Here is a 14,741-nt window from a genome sequence, read left to right on the forward strand (position 1 = left end):
TAACAGCTATCGCTGTAAAATGCTGTCATCCAATATTAAGGGCCATTCCACGTCCTCAGTGAGTTTTATTAATTGTGGACGTTTCTCTGAGATCGCCAAAGACACAAAAAGGAAACTGTGCGGTATTTATAAAGACAGCGCAACCGTTCTGTTGTTATGTCACATCTATTGCACTAATCATGAAAGAAGTTTCCGCGAGTACCTCATTTCCGTTCTCCACATTCCAGCAGTGATTGTAGGTTTTTTTTTTCTTTTTTGCGAGTGCAACGTGAAACACCGTGCATAGCTGTCGATGCTGAAGGACCGTTTCCTTTGAACGCGGGGGCCCCTAACGGTCAGCGCGGAAGCCTGCGCTGGCACGCTCCATCACTTAACGGCTTAACTTGAAGGACGATTCTTCGGTGGCGGTAGGCTACGAGGAAGGAAAGCTTTATTCCTAGCAGAGAGCAGCCTTTTGTCTTTACATTCCTCTTAGACGTCCGAGCGCTCTGTTAGCGCCTTCCAGTCTGCATAATCTCATAAGCAAATCCTCTGTCAAGGCCCACGGATTCATGCCTGGCACCACTTCCGTTTAAGCAGCGTAGCTTTGGAAGCTTCAAATGGATTATTGTAAGCTGTTCTTACTTCTCGCTGCGTCTTGCCTTGGGCCCAATGTTTTCAGCAACGGAGCCTCTTTTCATTGTTCGGCCCTTCGATTAGCACGCTAAGATAGTTCTGGTTGGCAATGCGCTTGTAACATGACTGCCACTCGCAGTATACGCTGTTTATTCCAGGCAATGAAAATATTACAACTCAATGAAATGCAAGCGAAAGAGGGTTTGCACGAAGATCATATGTGTACAGAGGAGCGCATAAAAGCCTAAAAATGTTTCATATAACCGAGGCTTTCTCGTAGCCGTTTGGGAAAGCGCGCTATGAATTATGGCTATGCACGATTGTCTAGCTCACTGTACGACTTTTTTGGGCGTGAACCTTTGGGTCGTAACGTCAAGCGACACTGTTGGCGCGTAAAAGTATTTCATGTCTTTCGAAGCAAGCAAGTCTGTTCCCCCCCTCGATCACGTTCGAACGCTGAGTGCGAGTCAGTCATCGTTTCTTCTGGGGAGAAAAACAACTTGTTCTGGGGCACCTCGCTTGGCAGACAAAGCTTGCGCAACGAAATCTGACGGAAATGTATCCCTTCTCCGAGGTATATCCGGTTGGGTCTGCATGTTCGCCAGTGAATGTAAACTGACAAGTCATCAGATTTTCGCTGTTTGTAGATGTTCGTTCTGGCTGTATACTCTCCGTTAGCCGATTGCCGGCGAGCCCGTCGCAGCCATACATACAAAGGCGCCTTCTCGTTTTGAGCCTCATGCATCTTCGAAGATCTTCGAAATCTTCAGAGATCTTCGAAATTAATCGATGGAGCACTCGCCTGATCCGTTACCGCATTAGTCGACGATTACATTTGTTTTCTCGCCGTCTACTTTGTGGACAGTATGGCCAAATGTCACGATAAGTTCATGTTTTCTTCTTTCAGTCTTTCTTTCCTTCCTTCGATCCATATTTCTTTCTTTCTGCTCATTCTTTTTTCCTTTTCCTAGACTTCCACGTGCGCTTCCTCAAGTTATAGTTCGTTCTGCGTTCTGCGGTCAGTAAAAAACGATATTGGTCCATTGTCGGACGACTTGAATCCGAGCACGCTGGTGTGTTCGCTTGGTTATCCAACGTCGGTGCTCTTCCGGTCGTGTACACGATCGCCGTATTGCGCCAACTAACCTATCGTTAACAGAACGCGAACTGATCGACGATACACAACTCCCCGTCATATTATATATATCTGCGAAGAGTGGCGTCTGTAGTTACTGTCACGTCTGCCTGTCGCGTTTTCGCAGCAGTAGGCCCGTAGGATACAATGTGCATGGTGGTTTGAGCGAACGGCACTTGAAGTTAATATCGAGAAGATAGAAAAATGTGGCAAAGACGTTTTAGTGATATGCAGGAAAGACATTTGGGCAACAGGTGTGTATTCACTCTTACTTATCGTAGAGCTCATTGTAGAACACTGATACGGCGAAGGCAGGCCGCTAAGTGCGTGTGAGACGCACCTCTGCATCGCTATCAGAAAAAAAAAATCTGGATTTCTTTTTTAAAGAATAAATTTCTATTCATGCAGTCATTCATAAAGATTTATTTGCTGCTTTACTGTCAAGCATATAGCATTCAAAAGGGCGCATATTTTTAGTGCGAAAATGCTACTTAACGGGTTGCAGCCAGGAATCTTGTATGAAGCCTCTGGCTAACTCGGGTAAGCACGGGTTAGTTCGGAGGAGCGTCGCGTCAGCTGCCACCTGGTGGAGAGAGCGTGTGGGGATGAAGAGCGAGAAGAATGCGGACGCCAGAAAGAAGAGGCGAAGAATGAACGCATTCTTTCCCACGTCTACTCGGTTTAATCACGTCAAAACCCTACCCCCCTTTTTTTTTATTTCGAAGCTAAAAGGTTGTTGGGAATAAACAATCGTCCCGTTTTCTACCGTTTATCGACCTGTATATAGCTCACCGTGTTCCCTTTTCTGTCAAAGGAACGAGTGCTGGAAGCATACACGGCTCCCTCACGTACACAACTACAGCGAAATAGAGGTTAAACGAGAGAATAGCCCCTCGTTTACATTTGCAACGCACATTGCGGACTACAAGCGATGGCGCAGTCTTTGGGCCTTGCTTTCATCAAGGAATAGCTCCGTGCATGATCAGCCAGGAATCGAACCCACGACTTCACTCGACGGAACGATTCCTGCGGATTAGCAAATCACTGCGTGCCGTTTCAGCGGCGGACTGCCCCCGCTCAGTCCGCGCAAATTTAAACGCTGCTCTGATCTTTTTGCATGCCAAACCTTTTAAACATTTCTCTTCGGACTGTTACAAAAGAAACAGTATATTAGCTGACAGCAAGGAAAGCGGAGTGGATGTTTAGCGCTCTTAATTGAAAAGGAACGCTTTTATGTGTCTCCATTTTAAGTTGCACCAGAAGCGAAAGGAAGCGAAGGCCGGAGAGTTTTAGATTGAAACAGTCACTCGAGTGACTGAAAGACAACGGCAGACATGGATGCCGAGGTAGTAGCATGAAAATCAGAGAAAATTCTGGCGACCCCCTGCAATTTACGTCCAGCAAGAGGGGAACCTATACAGCAGGAAAATAGTTTCGCGCTGTCACAGACTAGATGTCGTACCTGTACTATACAGATTGCCTGACGGTTCACTCCATGGCTATTTCGTTGCGTTCGTCTGGAAGCCTTCTGACTGAAGAAATGAGTGTTCCGTTTGTACATGACCACAAAGAAAACTGAAAACAACGTTCCTCTCTGTGATGATTTTTGATTATAATGCTTTGCTGCATGTAATGAGTCCCATTTTTATTGCCGCAGTATATATGGCATCTGGTGATGTTCTCGAGCCGTTAGCTGTTGCGTCTGAGCTAGAGCCACCATCCGTGTGGTCTCTTTCGTACGTGTACAGTCAGCAGCAAAAGTTTACGGGGTGTGGTAGTGCGGAAAATTAATTTATTCCAGCGCAGTGACGCGAGCCAATCACCTGAAATGCCTGCAGGTTTGAGCGGGCGTGCATGCTCCACCCACCGGTAGCATTACCAAGTAGGCCGCGAGGTAGAGCTACAGTAACCATTTCTTGAGCACACGCGTACCGTAAACTTCTGCGGTCGACTGAACATGTCAGCAAAAAGAGGCAAAAAATAGACCACATTTTAAAGTTGGTTTCCGTTTTAAAAGAATATAGTCAGGAAGGGGGAAAGTGCCAAGCTCTAGCATTTTTTTAGAGCTCCCTGCCTGAGGTATCTTGATTGGCTGTCAGTGAAATCATCAACCGCAGATATCTCTCTATTTGCCTTGCCTCGATGGAGCGATATGAAATGAAGATAAAGGAATATATTGTTGAATTGAGCCGCCGTGGTGGCTGAGTGGTTGCGGGGCTCGGCTACTGACCCGAAAGACGCGGGTTTGATCCCGGCAGCTGCGGTCGCATTTCGATGGAGGCGCGTGTACTGTGCGATGTCAGGTTCACGTTAAAGAACCCCAGGTGGTCGAAATTTCCGGAGCCCTTCACTACGGCGTCCCTCATAGCCTGAATCGCTTGGGACGTTAAACCTCCATAAACCGAACCATATTGAATTGAAAAGTATACGAATGCCATGCGAGCGTTAGATATGCAGGAAGGCTATACAAAGTGGCACACGATCATGGCACAGTTTTGGGTTTTTGCAACGCACGGTGCGATGGAAACGTACACGACCTATATGCTCTGTCATACACGGGAGAGAGGGAAACTTTGCTGTATTCATAACTGCGCACAGCGACGGTTTTGCCTTCGCATATGCGTGTGTAGAAAGATAAGGCCGGAAAAGGAGGTGGTAAAAGTGCTGACTGCCCGCTAGATTCCTTTATTTCGAAAATTCATTTTGCAGCCACCCAGCGACACTAGACCTTTTGTGCACACCTTATGAGCAAGAAAGTGGGCAGCGAGAAAGCATTGGCAAAACGTGCCTAGACTTTTTTATTCGTTTTATGAGGGAATTCAGAGTATTCGACATGCGACTGACGTCAGCGGTTGGTCCTAAATTTATGAAAAAATAAAAATAATAGGCACGTTTTTGTTTGCTGTTAAGCGGTGACCTTCAATGTCGCGGTCAAAACTCATACAATGTAGCATGTTTTGTGCAGCTTTCCTTTCTGTAACGGGTGCACGCCAACACTAGGACGCTATTTAGCTACAGGCTTCAGGAAAAATGATGGGAATGACGGCGGCCCACCGAAGATCAGAGCAGTTACGAAGATTACAGGTCGCTGGCAAAATTTACTCTGACTTGGCATCTAATCCTTTTAAAAGTCTGACGCGGGCGATTGAGATCGAAGTGAAGCGCGAAGGTGGGACGCCGGGCTGCTTGCTCTACGTCTCTGCAACACACGCGTAATGCGGACAAGGCGCTGCTAGCTGCTATGGCATCACCGGCGACCTCAGACACAAAGTGCAGTAGCTGAGCGCTCAAGAAAGACGGTAAGAACGAAAGAGCTGAAGAAGAAGAAAAGAAATAAGGAATTAAAGAACAAACATCCAACAGAGTAACATGGCCAGACAAAAATAACAACGAAAAGGAGCCGCAGGCCTAGCGGCAGTGCAAGAGGAACGCGGCTCCCCGTGATGCGCCGCACACGAAGTCGACGAGTGTGCGACAGCGAGCGACGTCGGCGGGACGTCGCGGCGTCGGCGGCACAGAGTCATCGCTGAATGCGTGTCCGCGTGCTCTGACGTATACTTCGTGTCTAGCGCTCGGTCAGCGCCACCGAGCGACTCGGCAGGCAAGGAAGGGAAAAGAAATAAAAAAATAAAAATGAAAGGAGCGGGGCACAGGCAGCTGGCGGTAAGCGACAGTAGCTAGCGGGCGAGGGTTTCCACCCGGTGCGCGGAGTTCAAACTGCGTCGCCGTCGTCACGGAGGGACCTCCGATGCGTCGGCGATTGTTTTCTCACCGACCGCGTCCTTTTTACTTGCGATGTCAGGTGCACGTTAAAGAGGTGGTCGAAATTTCTGGAGCCCTTCACTACGTCATCTCTCATAGCGTGGGTCGCTTTGGGACGCTAAACACCCATAAACCATCATCTTTACAAACTTAACTCTGCAGATGCATACTGCAGCCTTCGATGTCAGTCACTTAATCCTGCCGGAGAGGATATCGCCTGCGGGAGGTTATGAGTTGAGTGCTTTTGCGTGCAGAAACAAACTCCTATGAGGGGAACCCATCCTTTAAAAGTAACAATAGTTTTGAGAAAAGCACCGTCACTGATTACCCAAACAAGATCAAACGTCTGTTGGACATCTGGAAAATGTTTAGACGTCCCGCATTCCGAAGCGAATGTCCTCTGGACGTTCTAAGATATTCACATGACTAGCCCAAAAATGTTGTGAAATGGACGTGATATGGGCATGGAAAATTTTGCTCTTTACCTTCTTATTAATACTCACAAGTTCACTACAAAGCCTCCTTTTCTAACGCAAACTGTTCTCAAAGTTCAAACAACTCTGATACCGCTCACTCTCCCAACTGTAGAGATCGGGCCGTATGCGGACTTCCTGTGCCAGAACACGTGATGTACCCACGTAGCTCTGCCGCTACCTTTCCTTTCCTCCTGGAATATTTAGCTCGATTCGCACCGTGCGGATTACCACCGGCCTCTACTGAGCAATTTGCGCTGGTTATCACTATATATGTCCTCCAGCAACATTGTTTTCCTCCTCCTCCCCTTCCCCAACGGAGCTCCTTTTACTTTTTCCAAGAACTGTTTCCTCGACTTAAACGCATACGTCGTTCAGCCAAGGCCAGAAAAGTGGCGACACCGGCAGCATCAAGCATGCAGATTGGATTCGTCCACGGTTGCTCAAACGTGGAACATGCGTTCGTTTAGAGCTTCTCTTATTCCTCTGCAGATTGTGTTAGCTTGTGCATACAGTCGGCCTTTCCTTAAGCCGCACTTCACTTAACTGCCATGAGATGAGCGCAGAGAAGTTCCTGAATGTGTTCCTTTCGCTGACGCCTTTACATGAGCAATCATATTTTGTCCGGGCGCTGATTGAAGGAATTGGAGAGGACACTTAAGCTACCCATAAAGGGTGTGACACGATAGCTTAGTGGGTTAGGTTTCCATTATGAGCGGTTTGACACCTTTGAACGCATTTTTTATTTTTTCAATTGTTTTTATTAATTAATTGATCAATTGCACACTCTAGATTTTAATTAGCCTCATCAAGCATTGGCTTTTCATTCTGAGCATTGTGACACCTTTGCGCCCCCTTTTTCGATTTTTTATTTTTTCATTCATTTATTTAATTAATCAATTATTTACAGTGGCTTCATTCACCCGTCATCGCGTATCACACACCAATCAATCAGTAGAACCAAAAATTTCCATACGATTTTTTTACGCAGCCCCCGATTATTTCCGACACGCGGTGCCGATTACTACTACGCCGACGGTTTTTAGACGGCTATCGCGTAATATGTTCACACAGCCGTTAATGCCGCCATATCGCACGTATCGCGCCCTCTTCCATCTAGATTAAAACTCCAACAGCCTGCGAAGGCGCTGGTGAAGTGACTCCTAGGTAGGCCAATATTATGTTGCACTCAGTACCTGTGATTGAAACTTGCTAGAATGTGCCTGTTTACGACCATAAAAAAAATTAAATTTGTTAGTGTCTAAAAATTTTCTACCCCTCCCCTCTAAACAGCAAGAGCACAGCTGCTTATGCAAGAAACAGGAACAGAGATATCTTGAATAAATCGAAAAAAGAGGAAGTGCAATGCATGTGTAATGCAGAGAAGATTTAAACAATACCACACTAAAACACTGGGAGGCGCTGGTGGAGGCAAAGTATGCCTTACGGATATCGGCACATCATAACAACGACGACAACCGTGAAAGTAGAAAGCCGCTTGGATGTGCTGGATAGAAAGAGACAACAGGGAGGTGTAGAATAGGTTGACCCTGTCGGTTAGGAGGAGGACAGAAGAATAGCGGGGCGCCATAACGCCCTTGGTTTAGCATTCAGCACATGCGCACTCTTCCCCCGCTATTCCCTTATCACGCTAACAGATAGGGTCAACCTATTTGTTAACTTTTTATTAACTTTTCACTTTTTATCTTGGTTGTTTTTAGTTCTGGAACACTGGAAGCACCAGTTAAGGCCGTCGCCAAGGCTGCCAGGGATGCATACACCGGACATGGTATTCCGTTAAACTGTTTTAGATCTCTCTTTCACAAACAACACGAACGCAGCGGGGAAGTAGCAACTACAGGGTGGAAACGTCGGATGCTTTTCTTTTTTGCTTATTTCTCAGAAAAGGAGGTAAAACGTCCATTGCACGAACCAAGCGCGCACGCTAGAGCGCACGTACAGATCAGCCGTGAAACTTGGGTAGTAAGGAATAAGCTACTGGGGGCACTTTGCGCCGCAAAAATTTAGAGAAACATTATTGCTATAAAAAAAAAGTAAGTAGGCGCTCGACTCGATCTAGACGTGGCAGAGTTCTTATTCAGAATAATAACTTGCGGCATGTCTTATGACCAGTCATTGCCCACAGCGAAACGCGTTCAGAGATGGAGATTAGGAGACATGCGCCAGAATTGTGTAGACGCAAGAGCGGAAACCGAGTTTCGCATCGATGGTTTATGGGGGTTTAACGTCCCAAAGCGACTCAGGCTATGACAGACGCCGTAGTGAAGGGCTCCGGAAATTTCGACCGCCTGGGATTCTTTAACGTGCACTGAAATCGCACAGCACACGGGCCTCTAGAATTTCGCCTCCATCGAAATTCTACCGCCGCGGCCGGGATCGAACCCGCGTCTTTCGGGCCAGCAGCCGAGCACCATAACCACTCAGTGTTTCGCATTGAAGAAACTTCTATTGAGCTAAGATTAAAGCTGATGAATTATAAAGTTGTTCTCATTTGTCTTCCGCGTTGTAGAACTAGCAGTAGAATTTGCGTACTGCTGGGTAGTTCCTCTTCATCTTCCGTTTTGTTGTTTGCGGTGTTCCGTCGCACATCCCCAGAGTTCAAATCTGACGTTTGTTTGAAGTTTCCACTCAATCTCATCGCTTTTCACAGCCGTCTGTTCAAGCCTTGCACAAAAGAGGGGGTGGCACACTTTATTGAGACAGGCATGCATGCTCTGCAGATGCAGCCTGTGAGAAATAAAAACATTGCCGCTGTTGTGACGAAGTTAGGTAACGCATGTGTTTATTTGTTTAGCAACATTCTGCGGTACTTGGAAAAACCAAGCAAGTATGCAGCAGTAAATACGAAAATGTGCAAGCATCTAACGTTATACTGCCGATACATCACCAAATGCACTATATATACGCAGTACATAGATGTGTTTGGGAGGGGGGGGGGGGGGGGGGAGCCAACAGGAATCGAAATCAAGTAGCATAGGGGAACGTTTGTCTATAATTTGTGGGCTTAATCAAAGTGATATTAATAGTGTTTAAAATATATATACACGTGGTAAACGATACTCTGAGCAAGGAAGTGAAGTTGTCCAGTCTATCTATTTACCCTCCTTTATCCCTTCCCTTACGGCGCGGTTCAGGTGTCCACGATATATGAGACAGATACTGTGCCATTTCCTTTCCCCCAAAAACCAATTATTATTATTATTACTATTCCCGTCTCACTTTCTTTTCTCACTCGGAAAATTCATACTTCTGTTGCCTTTCAGACAAAACGCAATTGAACAAATCCGTAAATACCTCACACGCTTTCGCCGTTGGTGCGTGGAATCCCGCACACTGCTCGTGCAGCGCGCGCAGTCCAGCACCGTGTAGCGGTACGGACGCAGGCCGTCTATAGACACAGGTGTGCCTCACTGCTAGATACTCAGATACGGCGCGTCCTTGCGTTCGACAGCCAGGGCGGCGCATCGCGCGCGTGGCGAGGGAGAAACGGCGGCTGGCACCGAGAGAGGACGACGGTGCCACGCCGCGTCGCATCCTCCGCCGTCGTCTTGGCGGTGGTGTCTTCCCAGGCGGGCGCGGCGGCAGCGGCGTCCGCCGTAATGGTTTCCATTTAGGCGTGAAGCGCATTTAGGTGCTCCCCAGCGCGTCCGAAGCAGCGATGGACGGGAAGGAGAGGGGGGGCTGGCAGTCCCCGGACTGGCAGCATGCCGATCGGCGGCTGGGATGACCCTGTAATGTCAGCCCCGAAGCCTTTCTTTTCCGCGTACCGCCCTGCCTGCCTGCCGTGAGCGCTGGCGGCGTCGGTCGCTTGCCGAAGGCACGGATTTCTCGCTGTCTCGCAGCCAAACAACGCGATCCTCGATGCGGCAGAGGCGGAAGGAAGGGGTCTTGCTGCTGTGCTTTTGGTCTCTTCTCCGTTCCTGCCTTCTTTCTGATCGGCGGTCAACTGCTTCGCTTGCTTTGGCCGTTGTCTGTAATTCGGTGCACCGATACCGAGAGAGCGTGTGAAGGAAGAAGCGGGCATGGCGTGCGCGCTAGCCTCGGTCGGGGGCAAACCGTTGGAAGTGGAGGTAGTACTGGAATGGCCTGCAAAGCGTATACACCGAAAGACGAGATTCAGACAGGTAGTGACGAGTTGTCTTTTTGCTCGTTCAATCACTCGTTGATTTCACTCGCCCAGTTCACTCGCCGAATTTACTCTCAGCGCGCCAAATTCACACGTTAAATATAGCTCTCTGTAAAGCAGTCGAGTAGAATTGAGGCTGGTGTGATTCTTGACCGTGCGACAAATTCTGAAGGGTTCGATGATCCCAAATGAAGGCTTTGTGGCGTTTGAAGGCAGCTAGCATCCTAAACGGGGGCACTGTGCGTGGCGTGGCGGCCGACATATATGGACCTTGGTCATGCTTACGAGAAAGGGTTTTACATGCTCTACGACACCGGCACTTACGAAGTTATGAATGCCGGCCAGAGTTATCTTGATGATATCGCCATAATCAGTCCACTGCAAGGCAAAGGCTTCTTGACCATTACCACAGTGATCTGTCACCCCTAAAGTATCTAGATATACCGCTGCCTTGTCCCAGCAACTGATTCTAGGCCGGCCTCGAAATTTCACTATGTTGATCTTCATTACTGCACGTATGGTTGTTTTATGGGGTTTCATGGAGCTGCGATAAGCATGTTACATTACGCATTCGTACAGTAAGTGCGAGAAAATATGCTTCTGATTAAGAACGGCTGCTATTTCTACACATGAAAGACGGCCGACATAAAGCCCTTAACAGGGTGAGTCGGATTAGTTGTGTTGGATTCTAGTGCTCTTTGTTTGTTTTGGGACTACATTTGGCAGTCGCGCTGATTATTTGGCTGTTATTTGCCAGGGATTCCCTTTGCTACGACGTCATTCCGCTTTCAACAATTCCGGGCCCATTTTTGTGTGAACGTATAACAAGTAATGGATAATTAAGAACCATATCGGCGAATTCTAAGCCTCGTGGCAGATGCTTATTAGTATTGAGCGGAACTTGTGAACAAAGCGCAACAGAGAGAGACAATGAGAGAAAGGACGGTGGTTTTGCGTGCTAACTCAACAGTCTCGACCATGAGGCCGGCAGTAATTGGAAGACTCCGTATTAATCTTGACGAGCTAGTGTTTTACGTGCGCTGAAACTCAATACAATAGCGTTTTTGCTTTTCGATTCACGGTTAGGTTAGGTTAGGTTAGGTTAGGTTAGGTTAGGTTAGGTTAGGTTAGGTTAGGTTAGGTTAGACGGCCGGCCGAATGCATTGAGCACTGAAACTTCGCGGCAGGTAACAGAAAAGAAAAAAAGTAAATTCTGTCAGGCTTCTTTTAGAATTAACTTGACATTCATTTACCTCCTTTCGAAACTATGAACTTCCTTCCGCAATTCTTCTTTGTCAGTCCTTTTATGGGCCGCTTCACACTTCTGTAATCAAATATATTCCGTCTTCCTCATTGCGGCTAAGCATCAAACCTTGGCCAAACCCCCATCGTGAGTTGGTACCATTTAAAGATACAACAGCAACAACAAAAATAACAATTAGCGGTGACTACGACATGAACAACAGTGACAGCGGCAAGAACAGCAACATGCGAGCTTGCACAAAACACAGTACCGGTAGGCAGAAAACTCGTGCGGCCCTCAGCCTTGGAATTAACCCCCCAGACATTGCAGTGTTCGTGCCAACGGGCTTCTTCATTCACCTTTCCAGCCTACTGCACACAACTACACCCACATACTCGAAACACATGCACGTTCGTTTTCGAGAGGCATGGCCGGAGCTAGCTGCCCGTGAAACCTGCTCCCTTCCACGTCAGGCTCTCCCATAGATCTGCTGCTGGCGGCCGCGGCCTGCGAGATTGCCGGGGCACTTGGATGGCTTGCTGCTGGTCGTACCTGGTGCGGGCTGGGATGCCCGGAAATGACACCGGTGGCTGCCGAAGTTGATAGTTAGCCACAGCCGACGTTTCGATCCGAGATAAGAGGGCCGCTGGGACGTGCACGTGCGGGAGGACGCATTTCATCTCGCCAGACAGATGGCTAGATGTAGGCGCTGTTCAATCGGAAATGTGCGGCCTGCTGCGCGCCGACTGCGTGTGCATATAAACAGTTACAGTTAGCACGCCGTGGTTACGTCAGTGGTATTTGTCTTGGTTAAGTTTCGTGCGCTGAAAGCGCCGATTGGGTGCACACAGAGCGCTACACAAGGACGCTGTCTTTCTAGTCTTGATGATTTTTCTTTTTAGCTGCTTTTGTTTTGTTTTCAGCCAAATGCGTATTTGCGAACCGCTTATTTGCCGTCTTCCGTTTCCGCATTTGAACTCGCCACTTACTTCGGCTCGTGGCTTGGTGATATTTTTTTTTATCTCTTTGCGTTTTTTATTTATGTCCCACTTATGCACAAAACACGTAACGATGTTCGCTTCCGTGTTTGGACTCGTCATTTGTACGTTTTGACGGACCACTAGAGGTCACGGAAGTTGAAGCGTTCTTTCGCTCATATGAGTAGCTGCGGTGCTTCTTGCTGTACACCGGGCATGACCGATGGTTGTAAAGCGAACTAACGGGGTTGAGCGATATAACTAGTTGGGGGCAACTAAGATTGATAAAGCGTCAAATAGCACGCTTCGCTCTTGTGTATAACTTCGAAGGAGCGCAATTTTCGTACAGATACTTTTCAACGCGAACTGAAGTGCAGCTTATGCATCCAATAATCGAGCACTAACTCCGCGCTAAGTGTTTTAGTCGGCGCCGTAACGTGTCGAAGCGCAATCAGCGAATTCTCCTCCGAACATCGAATGAAGCGCCCGCCTGCGCCATTTCCGGAAACAATTGTTTCCATCTCTGCCGCGCGTGGTCGTTTCCTCAGCGGCGTTAAGGAAATCCTTGGAAATGTTTGTAGCCGGCGCCTACACCCATCGGGTGCGCAGATAGCCGCCGTCGTGAAGCCGCAAGAACAGCTTACCAAGTCGGCAGAAGCCATTAGTAACGCTCCTTGAAGAGGCCGTTGTTTAGGTCCTATATATATGCAGCTTTATTAGTTCTAGTATCTACATCAATCTCCCCCCCCTCCCCTCTACCTCTGTTTTTTCATTTCTTATAGGTTTCGAAGAGGCAAGGAAAGAAAGGCTTTTCATACCGGCTGCACGAACTCTTTCGCTCCTCGGCTGTTTTTCCGAAGTGGAGTATTTAGCTTTAACAAACCACGAATAGATTCACCAATTGTCTTTCGCCAAATTGACGCACGGAAGAAATTGATGCAACGTTATTTTCTGGTAAAGCAAGAGAGCTTACAGCATATTGTGGCGCTCTTTTCTTTTTGAGGTTCGTTAACTTTACAACTCTCCCACCATTGATAGCTTAGCGCACGTGACGTCACGGCTAATAAAGTAATTTACGTGTACGTCGCAGACTCCGGCATTGGAAGTTGGGCTGCCGAGTACTGTAACTGACGCAAAGGAATTAATCGAGAACAGAGTCGTCACGGCATACGGCCCCGGGTACTTTCTACAAAGTTATTGGAGCTTCAAAGTAGGGCGAGGAACAATGAAGTGAGGAGGACGAATTGCCTTTGCGCTACTCCATGGCTCGCATCCAGACCCAATAGAAGACCACCATGCAGGAATCGTTAGTTGGCGTACTTCGGCAATATCTTGTTTCGCGCGGCAATAAAAAAATGCGATGTTTACACTGTGGAGATGAGTTTTTACCCAAGCAGCGCAGGTAATTTGGCCCAGTATTGGAAAGGATAGTTTCACACTGGTCCGTTGTAGGACCAGCCTTTTTTCGACTTATTTGCCAACAGTCTTTGACAACATCGACAAAATATGTCTGCATCATGCGAAAATGCATGCGCTTTCGGAAGCACGCAGGCAACGCAACCCCTCTAGAGCGAGTAACTAGTTGTAGTTGTAGTGGTTTAGTAAAATAATAATAAAAAGGAAGGAAAAGATTTTTGCTAGCCCTGGCATCTGCCATCGATACTGAAGCACCTGAGCTGGGACCGCGGAAATAAAGGATAGCAGGCAGAATGGAGAAAAGAAATGAAAGCGGTGAGGGGCCGCAACTAGTCGAAAATTTCAAAACGCGATTACCCTTGGCGCTGTGGCTCGACAAAATTTGGCTTTTTCGTAACTAGTCGAAAAAGGCGAATTTTGTCGAGCCACAGCGCCAAGGGTAATCGCGTTTTTGAAATTCTAAAAACTGATATGACGGTTACTAACGACCGGATGCAAATCTCTAATTGCAATTAGGCGCCTAACTCTACTAGTTAAAAGTTTATTATTAAAAATTAGTTAACCAGCTTACTACTTAAAACGCTTCACCGGTTTTCTGGTGTCCGCCAACACAGGTAATACTATGCCGCAAAAGCCATATCTTTACCCCAAAAATCCTATTTTTGAAATTTTTGAAAGTGTTCGCTGAAACACCCGGTATATCTGAGATTCAAGAAACGGTACGTACCTCGATTAATAGACTCTTTACGCTGTAAATCGATTTACGTAATGGCAAGAGTGAAAACCAAATTTCTTGTCCAGCTTTTAGTCAGAACAGAAGAATCACCTCTTCTTGAAGAGAGTTCGGTGATCTTCTACTACTACTACTACTAGTAGTATTGTAGTAGTAGTAGTAGTAGTAGTAGTAGTAGTAGTAGTAGTAGTAGTAGTAGTGGTTTATTTGTAAAAATAATAATAAAAAGGATGGAAAAGA

The 14,741-nt window shown here is 47.3% G+C and overlaps 1 protein-coding gene across 3 annotated transcripts in view; it reads left to right on the forward strand.

Annotated features, from left to right (window-relative positions):
• Positions 1-14,741, forward strand: part of LOC144111308 (ephrin-B3-like) — a 669,955-nt gene that overhangs the window by 99,854 nt on the left and 555,360 nt on the right. The gene's annotated exons all lie outside the window — the stretch shown is intronic.

This window comes from Amblyomma americanum, chromosome 11 (genome assembly GCF_052857255.1).
Source record: "Amblyomma americanum isolate KBUSLIRL-KWMA chromosome 11, ASM5285725v1, whole genome shotgun sequence".
Lineage (NCBI taxonomy): Eukaryota > Metazoa > Arthropoda > Arachnida > Ixodida > Ixodidae > Amblyomma > Amblyomma americanum.